This window comes from Dermacentor andersoni, chromosome 1 (assembly GCF_023375885.2).
Source record: "Dermacentor andersoni chromosome 1, qqDerAnde1_hic_scaffold, whole genome shotgun sequence".
NCBI lineage: Eukaryota > Metazoa > Arthropoda > Arachnida > Ixodida > Ixodidae > Dermacentor > Dermacentor andersoni.
Window position 1 is genome coordinate 383,689,804 of NC_092814.1, and position 17,894 is coordinate 383,707,697.

The 17,894-nt window shown below is 47.1% G+C and overlaps 3 non-coding genes and 1 pseudogene across 3 annotated transcripts; all 4 read left to right on the forward strand.

Moving 5' to 3' along the window:
• Positions 1–7,116: 7,116 nt before the first annotated feature.
• On the forward strand, positions 7,117–7,211 carry TRNAY-GUA (transfer RNA tyrosine (anticodon GUA)). The gene is made up of 2 exons: positions 7,117–7,153; positions 7,176–7,211. It is a non-coding gene; the product is annotated as a tRNA-Tyr (tRNA).
• Positions 7,212–7,665: 454 nt separating this feature from the next.
• Positions 7,666–7,760, forward strand: TRNAY-GUA (transfer RNA tyrosine (anticodon GUA)). The gene is made up of 2 exons: positions 7,666–7,702; positions 7,725–7,760. It is a non-coding gene; the product is annotated as a tRNA-Tyr (tRNA).
• A 177-nt stretch (positions 7,761–7,937) lies between these two features.
• TRNAY-GUA (transfer RNA tyrosine (anticodon GUA)) lies at positions 7,938–8,037 on the forward strand. Its single transcript has 2 exons — positions 7,938–7,974; positions 8,002–8,037. It is a non-coding gene; the product is annotated as a tRNA-Tyr (tRNA).
• Positions 8,038–12,645: 4,608 nt separating this feature from the next.
• LOC126518530 (uncharacterized) lies at positions 12,646–14,229 on the forward strand (annotated as a pseudogene).
• The last annotated feature ends 3,665 nt before the right edge of the window (positions 14,230–17,894 follow it).

Below are 17,894 nucleotides of genomic sequence, written 5' to 3' on the forward strand. Positions count from 1 at the left end.
ACCTCCCGGTTACTAGCTGCTCGGGCGGCTAGGTGGGCGGCTTCATTGCCAGGGTTGCCCGCATGAGCGGGTACCCACACCAACTTCAATTGATTGAGATTTTTGTTGGTGATTCTAAATGCTCGAGGGGAAATGAAACGTGAGGTGTAGTTACGAATCGCTGTTTTCGAGTCGGATATAATAATCTTGGTGCCCGGAATGGAGGTGCCCATGGCGATGGCGGCCTCTTCCGCCTCCACAATGGAAGATGTGTTTACCGTCGCACAGCTGATGGTGTGTCCGTCGCCATTAGTGACGGCTATGGAGTGTCGACCATCACTGGTGCGAGCAGCATCCACGTGTATGGCGGGTTGGTTTTTGTAGCATTGGCAGAGTGCCGCCACCCTAGCTTTGCGTCTACCGCTGTTTTCAGTGCTCATGTTTTTCGGAAGCGGGGGGATAATGATGTTGGTCCGGATAGTGTTAGGTATCCGGTGTCGTTGCGGGATGTCTTAGGTTGGGCGATACCTCAAGGTGTCCAGGATCCGCTGGCCCGCGTGTGTGCCGGGTAATCGAACTGTTTGAGCCCATTTGTGGGCCTCTATGATTTCCTCAACGTTATTATGCATGCCTAGACTCAAGAGTGCCTCCGTATTAGTCCATTTTGGTAGCCCAAGAGCCTGTTTGAATAACGTTCGGATTAGACCGTTAATTCGTTCCAAATCCCTCTTCCTGAGATGCAGGTAAGGGCAGACATACGCCACTCGGCTCGGAAAAAAAGCCTGGATTAGCCTGCAGGCATCTTTCTCCTTAACTCCGTGCCGTCGGTTGGAGACTCTCTTGAGAGGGTTCTGTAATTGCCTAGCTGTAGTTTGGAGTCGTGCTACGGCTTCTTGGTTGTGCGTGTTTTGCTGGATCCACAATACTAACAGTCTGATTTTAGGAACGGGTGGGACTGGTTGTCCAGCTACCTGCACCTGAATGTGTGCGGGCATATTGGCAGCCGGATTTGCGGGATTTTTGTTCCGGAATATAAGCAATTCTGATTTTTTCGATGAACAGCTGAGGCCATTGTTGCGAGCGTGTTTCTGCACTGCGTCAGCCGCTGACTGCAGTGATTCTGAAATTTCTCTATCCGACCCAGTGCACGTCCAGATCGTTACGTCATCGGCGTAGATGGCGTGCTTGATATGAGGAATCTCTTTGAGCGGTCTGGATAAGCCACTCATGGTGGTATTAAAGAGGAAAGGAGAAAGTACTGCTCCCTGTGGTGTACCTCTAGTGCCGAGCTCTATGGTTTTACTTTCAATATCGCCTATGTTTATGGTGGCAGTACGTCCCTTGAGGAATGTGGTAATATAGGTAAATGTTCTCTTACCTACGTTCATGTTGGATACGTTTTCTAGAATGGCTCGATGTGAGACATTGTCAAACGCTTTGTGTATGTCTAATGCTAACACTGTTCGAGTTGCGCGTATAGGCGCTGGGTTAAGGATATCGTTTTGTACTTGCCACAGTATGTCTTGGGTGCACAGTTTGGGTAGAAAGCCGATCATTGTCTTGGGGAAGAGGTTGTTGGTTTCGGCATAGTCAACCAGCCTATTGAGAACTACATGCTCCATAGCCTTACCAAGACAAAATGTAAGGGATATGGGCCTGAGGTCCTCTAGACTGAGTGACTTGCCCGGTTTAAGAATGAAGACCACGCTAGCGTGCTTCCACTCTTGCAGGATAGTACCGTTTTGCCAGTGCTGGTTAAAAAGGTTGGTGGCCATTGTTATGGTAGGGTCATCTAGATTCCTGAGCATTTTGTTGGTGATGTTATCTTTACCGGCTGATGATGTCGTGCGTAGGCAGCTGAGAGCGGCGCGTACTTCGGCCTCGGTGATGTCTTCATCTAATGTTGTGTTTTCGTCTCCTCCGTACTCTATATGTGCACCCGGCTCCCGTTCTGTATTAAGATATTGCCCGATCAAGAGGTTTACGAATTCAGAGTCTGTTCCCGGGAAACTGTGTACGATTTTCTGAATCCTCTTATGAGCAGCACTTTTAGAGTGTTGTGGATCTAGCATGTGTTTAAGCAGGGTCCAGGGATTCTTTTTGCTCAACTGGCCGTTCATGTTGTCGCCTAATTGGTTCCATTGCATAGTGCTGAGCTCGCTAGGGTAGTCCTGAATCTCTTTCTCTAGGGCGGCAAGTTCGTGGCGCAGCGCACGGTAGATTTTATTCTTTAGCCATCTCTGCTGAAGGTCTTGATGCTTTTCCCATAAACCTAGCAGTTTTGAGTCTGACACGGGGCCTTCCTCTTCTATCGGCGGCATGGTTGTGGCAGGTTGTTTTGCCGCATCTGCCCACAGGTGATTCCGTTTTGAATACGGTTTTTTTTTGCATGGTTGCATAAAGGAAAGGCCGTATCGTTGCGAGCATTTCCACGACGCACTCGGCCGTCTTTCACTGCTGCCGGAGGTTGTTGCCCTCGGGGCATACCAAATGAATCACCTGTGGGCAGTGACGTTCAAGGACGAGGAAGGAAAGAAGATACTGGCTGCAGACACCTTCAATGTCAAGAATGAGCGCTGCATGGTTATAGACCCCTGCGACAGAGGAGTACGCCTGAAGCTCTACTGGCTACTCCATGGTGTGCCGGACGACGATGTGCGAACGGCTCTGGCGGTCTTCGGAAAGGTGACTGAAATCACAAGAGAGAAATGGAAGGTAAAAGGCTGCATTGATAAAGGATCAACAACGCGCTCCGTAACACTAAACTGAAAGTGGGCGTCACCATCAAAAATTTGCCTCATCAATTGCGTGTTGCTGAAGATGTCGCACTCGTCCACGTTCCAGGCAGAGCTCCGCTCTGCCTCCGGTGCCGCGGCATCGGCCACATACGTCGGGAGTGCCGTGTTCCACGTTGCGGGCTCTGTCGTCGCTATGGCCACGACCAGACCCAGTGCGTGCGCTCCTACGCCAGCGTAGCAGGCCCAGCCCGGAGGGATTTGGTTTCCGAGCACATGATGGACGCATTTGATGCAGAAGAAGCTACCAGAGAACATGGCGAGGAAGGAAAGACTGAGGCAGCAGTGCCTCTGCACACCCCAGGCGGAGACGCCAACGAGCCGAGTAGCGAGGAAGACCATGGGCCTGTCGCTACCGTAGCGAGCTTGGACACACCGAAAGAAGACGCAAACAACACCCAAGACCACAGCAGCGATTCTTTTCCGGAAAACACGAAAGCCACAGAGGAAATTTTCACAGATGTCGATATGGGCGCGTCTGGCAGTGGACCTGCAAAAAGAACCCGAGAGGAAACTGGAGACACCTCTGCAAGAGGTGTTGTAACAAGCACCGGAGAACCTCCCACAACGGCTGCAACGTCCAGACGGCAGCCTTTCAAGCCAACGCCAAACCTTGCGCCGACCCGACGAACTAATTCAAAGCTGCCGCCTTCTTAGCGGCGGCTTTTTCTTTTTCTTTTTTTTTTCCTTGTACAACACTTCTCAGTCAGCGGAGTACTTGTTCGCGTTAATACCCTGGAACGGCCACATATATGGAAGCCTTGTCAGCCCATGCCCCTGTTTGACGTAAAAATGTGAGTAAAATATTGATAATAATCCCAACTTGATATGGCAGTAAACTTTAAAGATGCCTTGCGCATCGCAACTTTTAATTCAAAAAGCCCTTCTGCACGAAGACGGCAATATCAACTAAGTCGCATTCTCTTAGAAAGTGATATAGACTTGTTAGCGGTCCAAGAGACCAAAATCGAGAGTGAATAACTTACTGATGAAATGGTTGAAGTCTTCCGTAGCAGATATAATGTATGCGTGAGTCATGCAGTTGGTAGGTCCGGCGGTTGGGCTATCTTTCTTCGAAAAAGCATTGGGGTTATTGGATGTGTCTAGTAGTGAAAATAGCCGGCTAGTACTTTGTGATTTTGTTTTTGATGAAATTGCCAGGCGTGCTGTTTGTGTCTATGCACTGAATAGAATCAATGAGCGGCAAGATTTTTTTAATACTGTGCGACCTTGTCTAGAAAGCGAAAGGAGTGTATTATTCTTGGCGACTTCAATTGCGTATGTCGACCTGAAGATCGATCTAGTAACAGAAATGATAGAGATAAAAGTGCAGAAGTATTACGCGTAATGATTGAGGAGAATGAACTCGAAGATGTTGACTTAGTGTTGACGCATGAAGACCAAGCAAAATACACTCACTTTCAGAATGTGCCTCATGCTAGATTGGATCGAATTTATGTGCCTGCTGAATTTGTACCTTTGTGTTCCCAGTACCATACGCAGCATGTGAGCTTCAGTGATCACTGCTTAGTCATGATTACTTTAGGTGTAAAGAAAGAAGTGTTAAAGTTCAACTGGAAGTTGTGGAAATTCAACAACAAATTACTGCAGGATGAAATTTCTGTTGCAAAGATAGAGGAATATATAAACACTATGCAGCTGAATCAAACATGTACTTTTATACCGGTGTGGGAACAGTTCAAGATCGACTTCAAAATCACCGCTTTGGAAAGAGCAAGTATCTTAAGGCAGAAAGAAAAACAGCAAGGAAAGGAGCTGCATATTGCGTTAGATTACATGGTCAGCGCAGACAAAGCTAAGCCCGGGTTGTTCTCGAAATAAATAAAAGAAGTAAAGCCAAAGCTTGAGATCATAGGAACAGAAAAGTATCGCGGCGCAATGATAAGGGCGTGGTGCGAGCGGCTATGGTTGGGTGAGACGCCCACAATGCGCGCGCTCTGCGATGAGAAGAGACATGCAGTATCGAAGGAAATTAGTGAAATCAGTTTTAAAAATAACGTTACTCGAGAGAGTGAAATGATAGAACGTGGCTTTGTTGAATATTACAGAAAACTTTTTAGTCATAAAGCATGCGATACTGAAAGGTTTCAAAGTGTTTTTCTGCCGCTCATGCCTAGTCTTGATGACGAGACGAAACAGTCACTTGAAAGGCCAATAACAGTCGGAGAAGTTGAGCAGGCCATAGACGATCTCAGTCCTGGTAAATCACCTGGCCGAGATGGTCTCGGGGCAGCTGTATACAAGTTCTTCAAAAGTGAAATGGCAGAATTTCTACACCGAGTTATTGAAGAGTGTTATGAAAAGAAACTAATTAACACCACCGTCCTTTCGAACATCTCACGTCATTCTCATTCCGAAAACAAATGACCCGGTCAAACTGCTTTCAGTAGAAACATACCGACCGATAAGTTTAACGAATACTGATTACAAGGTCTTCATGAAAGTTTTGTCTCGCCGTTTCCAAAGTGTTGTAAAGTCCCTTTTAGGTCCGCATCAGACATGCGCAATTAAAGGAAAATCTATTCTTACAAATATCCATGTAGCAAGAACTGTTCTTGAATGTTGCGATGCCATGCACGATCGGGTTGCTATGCTTCAACTAGATTTGAATAAGGCATTTGACAGAGTCGTGCACGAAATATTGTTGCTTATACTGAACCACGTCAATGTAGGATCTTTAGTTCTAGAGGGCGTGAAAATGGTGTATGACAAATGTATAGTGAAACTTGTGATTAATAGAAAACTGAGTGAAAGTATTTGCGTCGAAACTTCTGTAAAACAAGGCTGTTGTTTATCACCCCTCCTTTTTGATGTTTACCTCGAACCCTTTTGTTTAAAAGTACTTGCAAATCCGATTATTCGGGGCTACACTTTTTTCAATACTGAAGTTAAGGTCCTTGCTTACGCTGACGATATAGCAGCCTTTTGCGAAGATGAAAGAAGCGTGCGTGAAGTTGTACGAGAGGCTAAGGATTTTGTACAGCAAAAGGAAGCGTGATTAGTTGGTCAAAATGTTTTGGCTTCTGGCATGGCAACTGGGACCACGCTCCAGACACGTTGTGCAACATACAATGGAACACCACTCCGGATAGGTGTTTGGGAGTTCCATTGAAACACTATAAGGATACCAAGGACTATTGGGCGGATGAAGCAAGAAGAGTTAAGTTACAAAGAGAAAAATGGGGGAGACATAATTTTTCTATGTTTTCAAGAGCCGCTGCTTGTAATGTGTTTCTAATTGCTAAGTTGTATTATGTGCTGCAGGTGATAGGAATTACTAGAGTTTCTGTACAAAAACTGCATAGGGTCTTTGCAGTTTTCATCTGGGGGTCCACTTGGGAGCGCATGAGCCGTTGAAACCTTTTTCATCAAGTTGGAAACGGGGGCTTGGGACTATCACATTTATTTTTCAAGCAGATTGTGACGAGATTTTTTTCTTGCGTGAACAGGCTGACGTTTTTCTTCGAACTGTAATCCAAGTGTGGTTGCAGGATTCCTTGCCAGACTACGTAATATCAACGTATGGTTTGAGGCCAGCAGTCTTATATGGCTACCTACGAGAAGTTGTATCTTCGGTGCAGATTCTTAGGGCAAGATTCTCCTATGAGTACCTAACGAATGTGACACGTAAGCGTTTATACAAAGACATGCTTGATGTTTTTTTTTTTTGCCGATTCCAGTGTACCGTGGGTTGTACCAGCTGGGCCCTGAGCGTGACGTCCTTAAGCGTATTAAGCTAATGCCGGTGAAACCTTCAAAGAAATCTTTCTTTTTTCAACTACATACCGGCACACTACCTGTGAAGCCATGGTTACACAGCCAAGGCCTTTTTGTTCCATGGTCTGACAATTGCTCAATTTGTAGAAAACCGGAAACAATTGAACATGTTTTTCTTGACTGCCATGACGCGATGTTCCTATGGGATGTACTTCAGAGGAGTTTAAAAAAAGACCTGCCTTTGCGCCCTTTCGGAATTCGGTACTTACCTTGTGCTGAACCAGAAGGAATACCCAGTGATATGTTCATGGTCATGTGCATGCACAGCATCTGGCGAACAAGAATGGACCTCAAACATGCGCATTTGTATTCCCAATCGGCAAGACACTATTTCGTAAAAGCTGTCATTTATATTAGAGATGTTTATCAGGCCCTAAATGATCCTCCGGAGTGGATTACTGTTTTTGATGAATTAGGGAAAATTAAACCATTTTAAAACATACGAAACAGCCGAATTGCTTGGTATTTGGTATATTTTTGTTTGCTGTTATGTTTGTACAATGTTCATCAGAAGGTAATAATGAAAAAAAAAAGGCAGTCGCTTCCGTCGATAGCTCAGTTGGTAGAGCGGTGGGCTGTAGGAGGGATGCAAGGGAAACAGACATCCATAGGTCGCTGGTTCGAATCCGGCTCGACGGACTTTGATATTTGCCGCCATTCCTCGCGCTTTATCACATGCATTGTTTATAGCTTCCCCTTCTTTTTTTGCGGCTTTCTTAAACACACCTTTGTTTACGCAATTTCTTGCTTGATCTTCTGCATGGGCGCCAATAGTAAATACTCAAGAAATGAGATCGAAAAGAACCTGCGGTTGCTTCCGTCGATAGCTCAGTTGGTAGTGCGGTGGACTGTAGGAGTGATGCAAGGGAAACAGGTATCCATGGGTCACTAGTTCGAATCCGGCTCGACGGACTTTTTTTTTTTTTGCACCCATTCCTCGCGCTTTATCACATGCATTGTTTATACCTTCCCCTTCTATTTTTGCGGCTTTCTTAAACACACCTTTGTTTACGCAACTTCTTGCTTGATCTTCTTCATGGGCGCCAATAGTAAATACTCAAGAAATGAGATCGGAAAGTAGCGTCAGCCGCTTGCGTCGATAGCTCAGTTGGTAGAGCGGTGGACTGTAGGGGTGATGCAAAGCAAACAGGTATCCATAGGTCGCTGGTTCGAATCCGGCTCGACGGACTTTTTTTTTGCAGCCATTCCTCGCGCTTTATCACATGCATTGTTTATACCTTCCCCTTCTTTTTTTGCGGCTTTCTTAAACACACCTTTGTTTACGCAACTTCTTGCTTGATCTTCTTCATGGGCGCCAATAGTAAATACTCGAGAAATGAGATCGGAAAGTAGCGTCAGTCGCTTCCGTCGATAGCTCAGTTGGTAGAGCGGTGGACTGTAGGGGTGAGGTAGTAGGTCGCTAAGAGGTAGTCATAGGTCGCTGGTTCGAATCCGGCTCGACGGAATTTTTTATTTGGAGCCTTTCGGCCACCACAGCGTGCGGACGCGGAATGTCAGCTCCCGCAAGGGCGGTTTTTGCGGCCCAAAAGGGCCGCGGTATCAGGTTTATGGATGCTGCTACACAGGAGTACCAGATTATTTTGCCGCAAATGCCGAAAGGTACGGCCGTCTTTAATACCGTATTTTTGCATAGGGATGTCAAGGCAAGGCCCTATCGCGTCGAACATTTTCGAGACGCACTAGCTCGTCTGCAGCTGATGCTGGAAGTGTTGGCTTTAGGAGCCTATCAAATGAATCACGTATGGGCTATCATCTTCAAAGACGAAAAAGGAAAGCAGAAGTTGCTGTCTACGGAAGCGTTAAGTGTGAAGGGGGAGCGATGTTTGGTGATTGACCCACGCAACCAAGACGTGCGCATGAAGCTCTACTGGCTGCTGCACACCACACCAGATGAGGACGTGCGAGCGGCGCTAGCAGCCTTCGGAACAGTGACCGAGATGTCAAAGGAAAAGTGGCGTGTAGCCGGATGCAGTGACAAAGGGTCGCACACAAGACTCGTGTCTTTATGTTTGAAACCTGGCCTCACCACAGATCTTCCGCATCAGCTACGTGTCGGCGAGGACCACGCACTCGTGTTGGTGCCTCGCAGAGCACCACTCTGCCTCCGGTGTCACGGCACCGGTCATATACGACGCGAGTGCCGCGTTCCACGTTGCGGGATCTGTCGTCGCTTCGGCCACGAAGATACCCAGTGCGTGCGAAGTTACGCGAATTTGGCAGGGTTTGGCCAGAGCGACGTGATAAACGAACACCTAATGGACCAAGCTGACGCAGAGGACACCGCCAGGGAGGGCGCGGGGCCCCGCCTAACTCTGACGAGGCGCCTGCCGCTACGAGCCATGACAAAGAGCAGCAGGAGGAAGCCAGCAAAGAACACAAGACGGCACAGAAGCAGGTGACAGAAAGCTGCAAAGAAGACGAAGCTGTGCCGGGAACAGCCGAGGAGACCATGGACGACAGCCCCGGAAACATCGGGGGCAGCGCAGACGCGGTGAATAGCGGCCACTCAACCGCTGTCTCAAAAAGACCACGAGACGAAAGCGTTGGAAAAGCTGGAAAAGGAGAAGACCGGAGTGCAGCTGAAGGACCGCCTGCCAAAACTACCACCTCTCGGCGGCTTTCGCTGAAGCCCAAACCGAACGTGCCACCGGACAAGAGGACACCGCCAGCAGTGCCCCTCCCTTAGGGGGCCCGCTGGTTGGTAGTAAAGAACGAATGAACTGAGGGTGGACGTGTAGGTTGCAGTGTCCATGATGTGTGCCGACAAGGAAGACGCGAGAGCTTCGACCAGTGTGGCAGAGCCATTTAACGATGTCGTCCAGTCCAGGGCTGCAAGTCTGTTAACACTAAACTTGTATCAGGCGCCAAGCAGTCCGTCTGTCCCCCAGCTTTCTATACATGGCTTCAAAATAGGGACGCTCAACGTGCGTGGCCTGTCGACGAGAAAGCGACAGTCTCAGGTTAAAAGGCTGTTAATTTACCATGACATCGATATTCTTGCAGTTCAGGAAACAAAAATTGATGGTGAGGAACAGACGGACAGAATGGTTGAAATGTTTAAATCAAATTACAATGTTTGTGTTAGTCATGCTAATGGGAAGTCTGGTGGATGTGTTATCTTTCTGCGTAACACTGTCGGTATTATTGAGGAGACTGTAGCAGCGCCTGATAATGGCCGATTAGTTATGTGTGACCTATCTTGCAATGAAGTAGACTGGAGAATTATTTGTATTTACGCCCCGAACAAAGCAAGCGAGCGAAAATTGTATTTTGAATATATGGCCACCTTCATAAATTGTGATAGAAGAATTCTTTTATTAGGTGATTTTAATTGTGTGTATTTGCCTGAGGACACCTCTAAAGATGTGTTCGTGAACGACAAGAATGCAGAAATGCTCCGATCCACCGTTCAAGCGCATGACCTTGTTGATGTGGGTGATGTACTACGTGAACACCAAGTAATGTTCACTCATTTTCAAGGGCGGAGTCACGCAAGACTCGATAGAGCGTATGTGTCCGCGGAACTGGTACCGACTTGTAATCAATACACGGTTAAACAAGCCAGCTTTAGTGACCACAGTTTAGTGATGTTCACAATCGGTTCAAATTGAAGGAGTACCGCTTTAATTGGCAGATGTGGAAGCTCAATGAAACGTTGCTACAGGACGAAAGATTCGTGGACGAAGTAAAGGGAAAAATTAAAGAATCGCGCGCGAGAGAACCTAAACATTGGTTCTATGCGTGGGATCAATTTAAAAGCGAGGTTAAAAAATTTAGCAATTGAAAGGGCGTGTGTATTAAGCCGTCAGGCTAAACAGCGAGGAAAAGAACTAAACAGTACGGTGAAGTATCTTGTAGATGTTGAAAGCGCAGTCCATGGGCACTTTATAACTGAAATCAAAGAAACAAAAGAGCAGCTGGAAGCCATTCAGACTGAAAGATACGAGGCAGCGGTGATAAGATCACGCGCCGAGCGCTTCTGGTTAGATGAAGCCCCGACGAAACGGGCACTCGGAGACGAGAAGAGATATGCGACAAAGAAACAAATTAAAGAAATTTGCTATCGCGGCGTCCTTTCACGTGATCAAGAAACCATTCAAAGCGCTTTCGAAGAAAGGTATTCTAAATTGTTTAACAGTAAAGTAGGAATAACTGAGGAGTTCAAGACACGTCTTTTGCCACTGGTGCCAGTACTGTAGGACGAAGTAAAGACGGAACTCGAGAGACCTGTAAGTATTGAAGAGTTAGAACGAGCAATCCATGAGCTTAGTAAGACAAGGGCTCCGGGACCCGACGGCCTAGGGCCTAGCTTGTACAAGATTTTCAAGCGTCAAATGTCAGAACTACTCTACACCATCATAACTGAAGCGTACGAAGTTAAACGACTGCCTCCATCTTTCAGTTCCAGCCATATCGTCCTGATACCTAAGACTGATGAGCCTGCCAAGTTGCAGTCGGTGGAAGCATATCGACCAATTAGTCTCACGAACGTTGATTATAAGGTGTACATGAAGGTCCTGGCCAAAAGGCTTCAGTCAGTTATTACTTCTGTGGTTGGCCCACATCAGACGTGTGGTGTCAAGGGGAGAACGATCTTAACCAGCATCCACACAGCGAGGAGCGTTCTCGAGTGCTGTGACGTAACCCTCGGACACGTGGCCATGGTACAGTTAGACCTAGAAAAAGCCTTGGATAAGGTTGCTCACAGCATATTGTTTTCTCTGCTCGAACACATCAACATCGGAAAAGTTATTCAAGAAGGGGTGCGAATGGCATACGCGGACTGCAGTGCAAGGCTCATAATTAACAACAAGCCGAGTGCTAGTATACCGGTTCGGTCGAGTGTACGTCAGGGATGCCCGGCCTCGCCCTTGGTTTTCGCCATATTTCTAGAGCCATTCTGTTTAAAGGTGTTGCACAACGAGAAGATCAATGGATTCCGACTGCATATGCGCGAAGGTAAAATCCTGTCATATGCTGATGACATAGCAATTTTTGTGGCGATCAAGACAGCATTGTTGAGGCAGTCAAAGATGCAAAAATGTTCTGTACACTTACTCGTAGTGCCATAAGCTGGCAGAAAAGCATCGGTTTTTGGCACGGAGAATGGGAAAGTACGCCTGCTTATGTGGAAAAGATCAAATTCATCCAGAATCCCTCTCGATATCTAGGAGTCCCATTGGAACACTACTGCGATACAAAAACGCATTGGGTAGGTGAAATAGAACGAGTCAAAGCACAGACAGTGAAGTGGGGTGGTCACAACCTGTCTATGTTCGGACGTGCAACTGTGTGTAATTTGTTTCTGGTAACAAAGGTGTTCTACTTACTGCAAGTTCTATGTATGTCCAGAGTATGCGTGCAGAAGTTGCACCGAATTTTTGCTGTTTATGTATGGGGATCGTCATGGGAACGCACAAGTCGTTTAAATTTGTTCCATCCCTTGCGCAAAGGGGATTTGGGCCTATCTCATTTATTCCTGAAGCAGGTAGTTTCTAGATTTGCTTTTGTACGAGACTAAAGAGATGGTTTTTTGCGGTCCGTAATCCAATGGCGATTGTGTGATGCGTTGCCCGATTGCATTGTGACGTCACATGCTGGACCTAAGGAAGCGACTAAAGGCTTCTGGTCAGAGGTGGTGAATGCTTATCGCCTCCTCATTGCCCATTTTCCCGCAGATTACTTGCATACTGCAAAACCAGTGGTGCCTGGTTGCCTGTGAAGATGCCTGTGAAGGCGACCACTAAATCATTTTTCTTTTGTTTGCACACTGGTACGCTCCCTGTCAAGCCGTGGCTCCAAGAGAAAGGATTCTTCCTTCTTTGGGGCGTTAACTGCAACATTTGTCAAAAGCCTGAAACAATAGAGCACATATTCCTAGACTGCTGGGATTCAGTATTGCTGTGGGACATTCTCCAGCGACCAATTAAGAAGGAATTACCGTTAACCACTTTTGATATTAAGGTCTTGCCGTTGACTGACCTAGAGGGCGTGCCGTGTGATATGGTGATGCTCCTCTGTATGCACAGCGTGTGGAAGACTAGGATGGCTGCAAGAAATGAGGAGGTGAATCCAAGACCAGCCAGGGACTATTTAATTGAAAATATTATTTATGTGCGCGAAGTGATAAAAACCCAAAAAGAGCCACCACGCTGGCTGCCTATCCTTGATCAGCTAGCAATGATCATGCATTTTTAACCAAGCTCTACATTTGAATGTTCAGTGGTTTCTTTTCTTTTTTTTGACGACAGCATTTGTTGAATTCAGAGATTGAATTCGTACCTTGCATATCAGTATATGTACATTTGTCAAAACAGGCAATAAATAAAAAAAAGAAAAAAAAGAAAAAAAATTCGTCGATAGCTCAGTTGGTAGAGCGGTGGACTGTAGGAGTGATGCAAGGGAAAGGGATTCCACTTCCGGGAGCCGAAGCGAACGGACGTGCTATCATGTGCTCCAAAGGAGCGGTATCAGCGGCCCATCTTGGCCGCGGAAACAGGAATGTTGATGAAGACAACCAGGATTACCAAGTGATGCTGCCCCAACTGCCGAAAGTTCGGATTGTTTTGAATACGGTTTTTTGCATGGCGATATCCGTGCTCGGCTGTACAGAGTTGAGGACTACCGTGACGCCCTGGCCAGCTTGAAAGTGCTCTCCGAGGTTGTCGCCTTGGGGGCCTTCCAAATGAACCACGTGTGGGCCGTAACATTGAAGAGCTCGGAAGCCGTCGACAAACTGCTAACAGCTGCAACAATTACAGTCAAGGGTCGGCGATGCCTGGTGGTTGATCCCAACAACCAAGACTTACGCCTTAAAATGCACTGGGTCCTCCATACCGTCAGCGATGAAGATGTACGCGAGGCCTTAGCGCCGTACGGCGAAGTTACGGAAGTTTCCCGAGAGCGCTGGCGCGCACAGGGCGATACAGAGAAGGGCTCCACTACACGTCTGGTGAACCTCAAGTTGAAGCCTGGTGTTAAAAGTGATGATATCCCGCACCAGTTGCGTGTCGCCGGAGAGCCTGCTTTATTAGTGGTGCCTGGAAGGCCACCGCTTTGTTTGCGCTGCCAGGGAAAAGGCCACGTTCGCAGAGAGTGCCGGGTGCCACGATGCTCGCGCTGCAAACGTTTTGGTCATGACGAAAGTCAGTGTGCGCCTACATACGCGAACGTCACAGGGCCCATAAAGAGTACTGACTCTTCTGAGCTCGTCATGGACGAGGCAGAAGCTGAGGAAGCGGCGGCAGTAGAAAGCGCGAAGTTGAAGCCACAACCAACGCCCCCGGCCACGGTCCCCGCCCCCTTGCAGCGGGCCGTTACTTTGTCGTCTAGCGAGCAGCAGCCACCGCAAGAAAGGCAGCCTGACCTGTCAAAGGACACGCTGCACCGGTCGAAAGAAGGCAATGAAGGCTCAGCAGCAACGACGGATCCCAACGCGCCGAGTGCAATGGAGACCGACGTGACTACATCGTCGAATAAGCGGGCGCACATCGAGACGGTGAAAGTCGACAACCCGGGTGGTGGCCTGAATGCCGAGGAGCCGCCTGCGAAAGCGGCACCGGTACGACGTTCGCCATTCAGGCCGAAGCCCATTATTCCCCCAGATAAACGCGATGCGGACATGGCGCCGACGTAGGCGCTGGGGTCTGCACATCGCGGGTGCCGGTACAACATGTCGCGTAAGACTTTCAAGCGCACGGACGGCAATGGATTGTTGCGCCGGCAACTGTCCGTCGAAGAAGGTGCAGATGTGCCAGACAGAACACTGCAAGGAATGGCCGACTGCAGTGAAACGAATGCTGTGCGGTCATGTACAGAGGTGAGCGCTGTGCGACCCATTTGCTCCTCACATAATATGCACGGTAAAACTGAAAAGCCAATGAAAGTAGCCACACTGAATGTCAGGGGCTTAGCGGCCCGGAGAAGGCAGTACCAAGTGAGCCGCCTGTTTTCGGAAAATGACTTGGATCTAGACGCAGTGCAAGAAACTAAAATCGAAAGTGAGCATCAGACGGCCCGCATGGTGGAAACCTTTCGAACGCGCTACAATGTTTGTATTTGTCATACTGTGGGCACATCTGGTGGTTGCGCGATTTTCATTCGTAATAACATAGGCATCTCGGATGGGAGCATTGTTGTATCGGAAGCAGGACGCTTGCTTATTTTAGACTTTTTATTTTCTGGTCTGCCTTGGAGAGTGATCTGTGTTTATACACCGAATAGCGAGACTGAGCGCGTAGCCTTCTTCGAAAGAATCGAGTGTTATTTGCAGTGTTCGAAACGTATTGTTATGCTTGGTGATTTCAATTGTGTGCTGATGGCAGAGTACAGAAATAAAGTTGTACCTAGCCGCGACAAAAGTGCGAAGGTACTGGATGCACTAATCCACGAGAATGATTTGGAGGACCTGGGTTGGCTGCTTTCGAATGGAAATCGGCCCGTGTTCACGCTCTTCCAGCGTGGAAGCAGTGCGCGGCTCGATAGAGTGTATGCCATGGTTGGCTTTTTGAGCATGTGCACTAAGTATGAAGTAAAGCATGTCTCTTTTAGTGATCACAGTCTTGTAAAGGTCACACTTGGTGGCAAGAAAAATAAAACGCAATTCAACTGGCAGTTATGGAAGTTTAATGTTAAGCTACTGGGTGACGATATCTTTAACGAAAAAGTAAAGAAAAAAATAGAAAGCATGGCCGGCATTGCAGCAAAGTCACGTGCGGCTGAATGGAACTAATTCAAGAACGAAGTCAAACTGATAGCTATTGAAAGGGGAACACTGCTCCATCATAAAGAAAGAAAAAAAAAACCGAGGAATTGCAATGCCAGCTTGATTTTATGATCAGCATGGAAGCCTCAAATCTCGGGATATACGGTAAAGATATACGTGAAGTTAAGGGGAAGCTCGAGGCTATGGACGTCGAAAAGTATCGTTCAGCAGTAATAAGGGCGCGAGCCGAGAAGATCTGGATGGGCGAAACTCCTAATAAGCGCGCATTGTGTGATGAAAGGAGATACGCAACACAAAATGAAATCCGAGAAATTACGTATCTGAACAATATTACTAGTGACATTAAAGAAATTGGACGTGCATTTGTCGAGCACTATGAGAACTTAATAGGTGTAAAAAGAAGCGGGAGCATTCCGCTGGGTCGGGATACCCTTGATTTAATGCCAAGGTTAGACGGTGATACTCGAGCGCTTTTGGAGAAACCCATTAGCGTAGACGAAATACAGCAGGCGATAACTGAACTAACGCTGGGGAAGACACCTGGGCCAGACGGCCTCGGTGCCGCATTCTACAAAGCTTATGCCGATGAACTGGCGCCCATTTTACATGCGGTCATCACGGAAGCGTACGAAACGGAAGAAATGCCGCTCTCTTTCCGTGCTGCTCACGTGGTGCTGATTCCTAAAACTGACGACCATGCTACGCTGCTATCTGTCGGTGCGTACCGTCCGATAACGCTCACGAACACCGACTACAAAGTTTATACGAAAGCGTTGGCAAAACGACTGCAGAGCGTCATAAAATTTCTTGTCGGACCACACCAAACATGTGGCGTAACAGGTCGCTCTATCTGTACAAACGTGCATGTAGCCCGTAGTATTCTCGAGTGTTGTGACATTTTTGGCGGGCGGGTCGCCATGTTGCAGCTAGACTTAGCAAAGGCATTCGATCGTGTGTCGCATGAAGCTCTTTTTTGTATCCTTGAACATGTTAACATAGGCACAGTCATACGCGATGGCCTAAAAATGATATACAATGACTGCATGGTAAACATCGTGCTGAATAAGACACTAACAGACAACATTAAACTCAGATCATAAGTGAGGCAAGGTTGTCCATTGTCACCGCTGCTCTTTGCAATTTATTTAGAGCCTTTCTGTTTATCTCTAATAAGCAATGGAAAAATCAATGGTTATAAACTTGAATCGTCGCATGTTAAAGTGCTCGCATATGCTGATGACGTCGCAATCTTTTGTACAGATCGCCAAAGTACTAGAGGCGATAAGCGAAGCTAAAAGATATTGCAGGCAAACCGGCTGCGAGATCAATTGGGACAAGAGCATCGGCTTTTGGCACGGAAGCTGGGACATCACGCCTTCTGCCTTTGCAAATTTACAATGGACCGTGTCTCCTCCGAAATATTTGGGGGTGCCGCTTGAGCACTACGAGAGTACCGCGCAATACTGGGAGGATGAGACGTCGCGTGCAAAAGAGAAAACAGGAGGATGGAAAGGTAGTGAGTTATCAATGTTTGCAAAGGCAACTGTTTGTAATTTATTTTTAATTGCCAAAGTGTGGTATGTCCTCCAAATTTTGTCGATGACCCGTGTGAATGTACAGAAAATGCACAGAGTATATACTGTTTTTATCTGGGGTTCCACTGGAGAAAGGGTCAGCCGAACCAACTTGTTTCGTCCTGTTCGAGATGGTGGTCTTGGATTGTCGCATCTGTTCTTACGTCAGATTGTTTCTCGTTTTGTATTCTTACGAGACCAAAGTGATTCATTCTTGCGTACGATGATCCAGGTCCGTTTGAAAAGCGTTCTGCCTGAATTTATTGTGTCTAGTGCACTACCTGTAAACTATCGGCTTAAAGGCTACTTGTGGGAGGTAGTCGACTCCCTCCGAACACTAAAAGCTCGCTTTTCTCTTCAGTACCTCAGCACAGTAACAAGAAAGAAACTTTACAAGGATGTAGTTGAAGTTATGATGCCAGTGCCTTTGTACCGAATGAAATACTATGCAGGCCCAGGACATGATGTTTTGAAAAGAGTCAAAAAGATGCCTGTGAGAGCAAGCATAAAGTCGTTCTTCTTTAAATTGCATACATCTACCCTTCCGGTCAAAACACGGATAGCCGACAAAGGAATAATTGTACCATGGACGACAAACTGGGCGCTATGTAACAAGCTGGAGTCAATTGAACACGCCTTCACTGAGTGCTGGGATGCAATTTCTTATAGGGACGTCTTGCAAAGAACTCTTAAAAAGGAACTGCCGATAACAGCACAGAGTATACGTTTCTTGCCGGTAGACAGCGATCAGGGCTTACCATACGATATGATAATGCTCCTGGGCCTCCATAGTCTTAGGAAGACACGAATGGCGGTGACACACGCTGACGTGAATGTGCGCTCAGCACGGGAAAATTTTATTGAGAGCATTATTTTCATACGTGAGATATATCGTGTACAGGCAGATCCGCCTGGCTGGTTGGGTATTCTTGATGATTTGGTAAACTTCAAGAAATTTTAGCTTGTCACTTTGGTCCAAGTAGACCAACGTGTTTTTATATA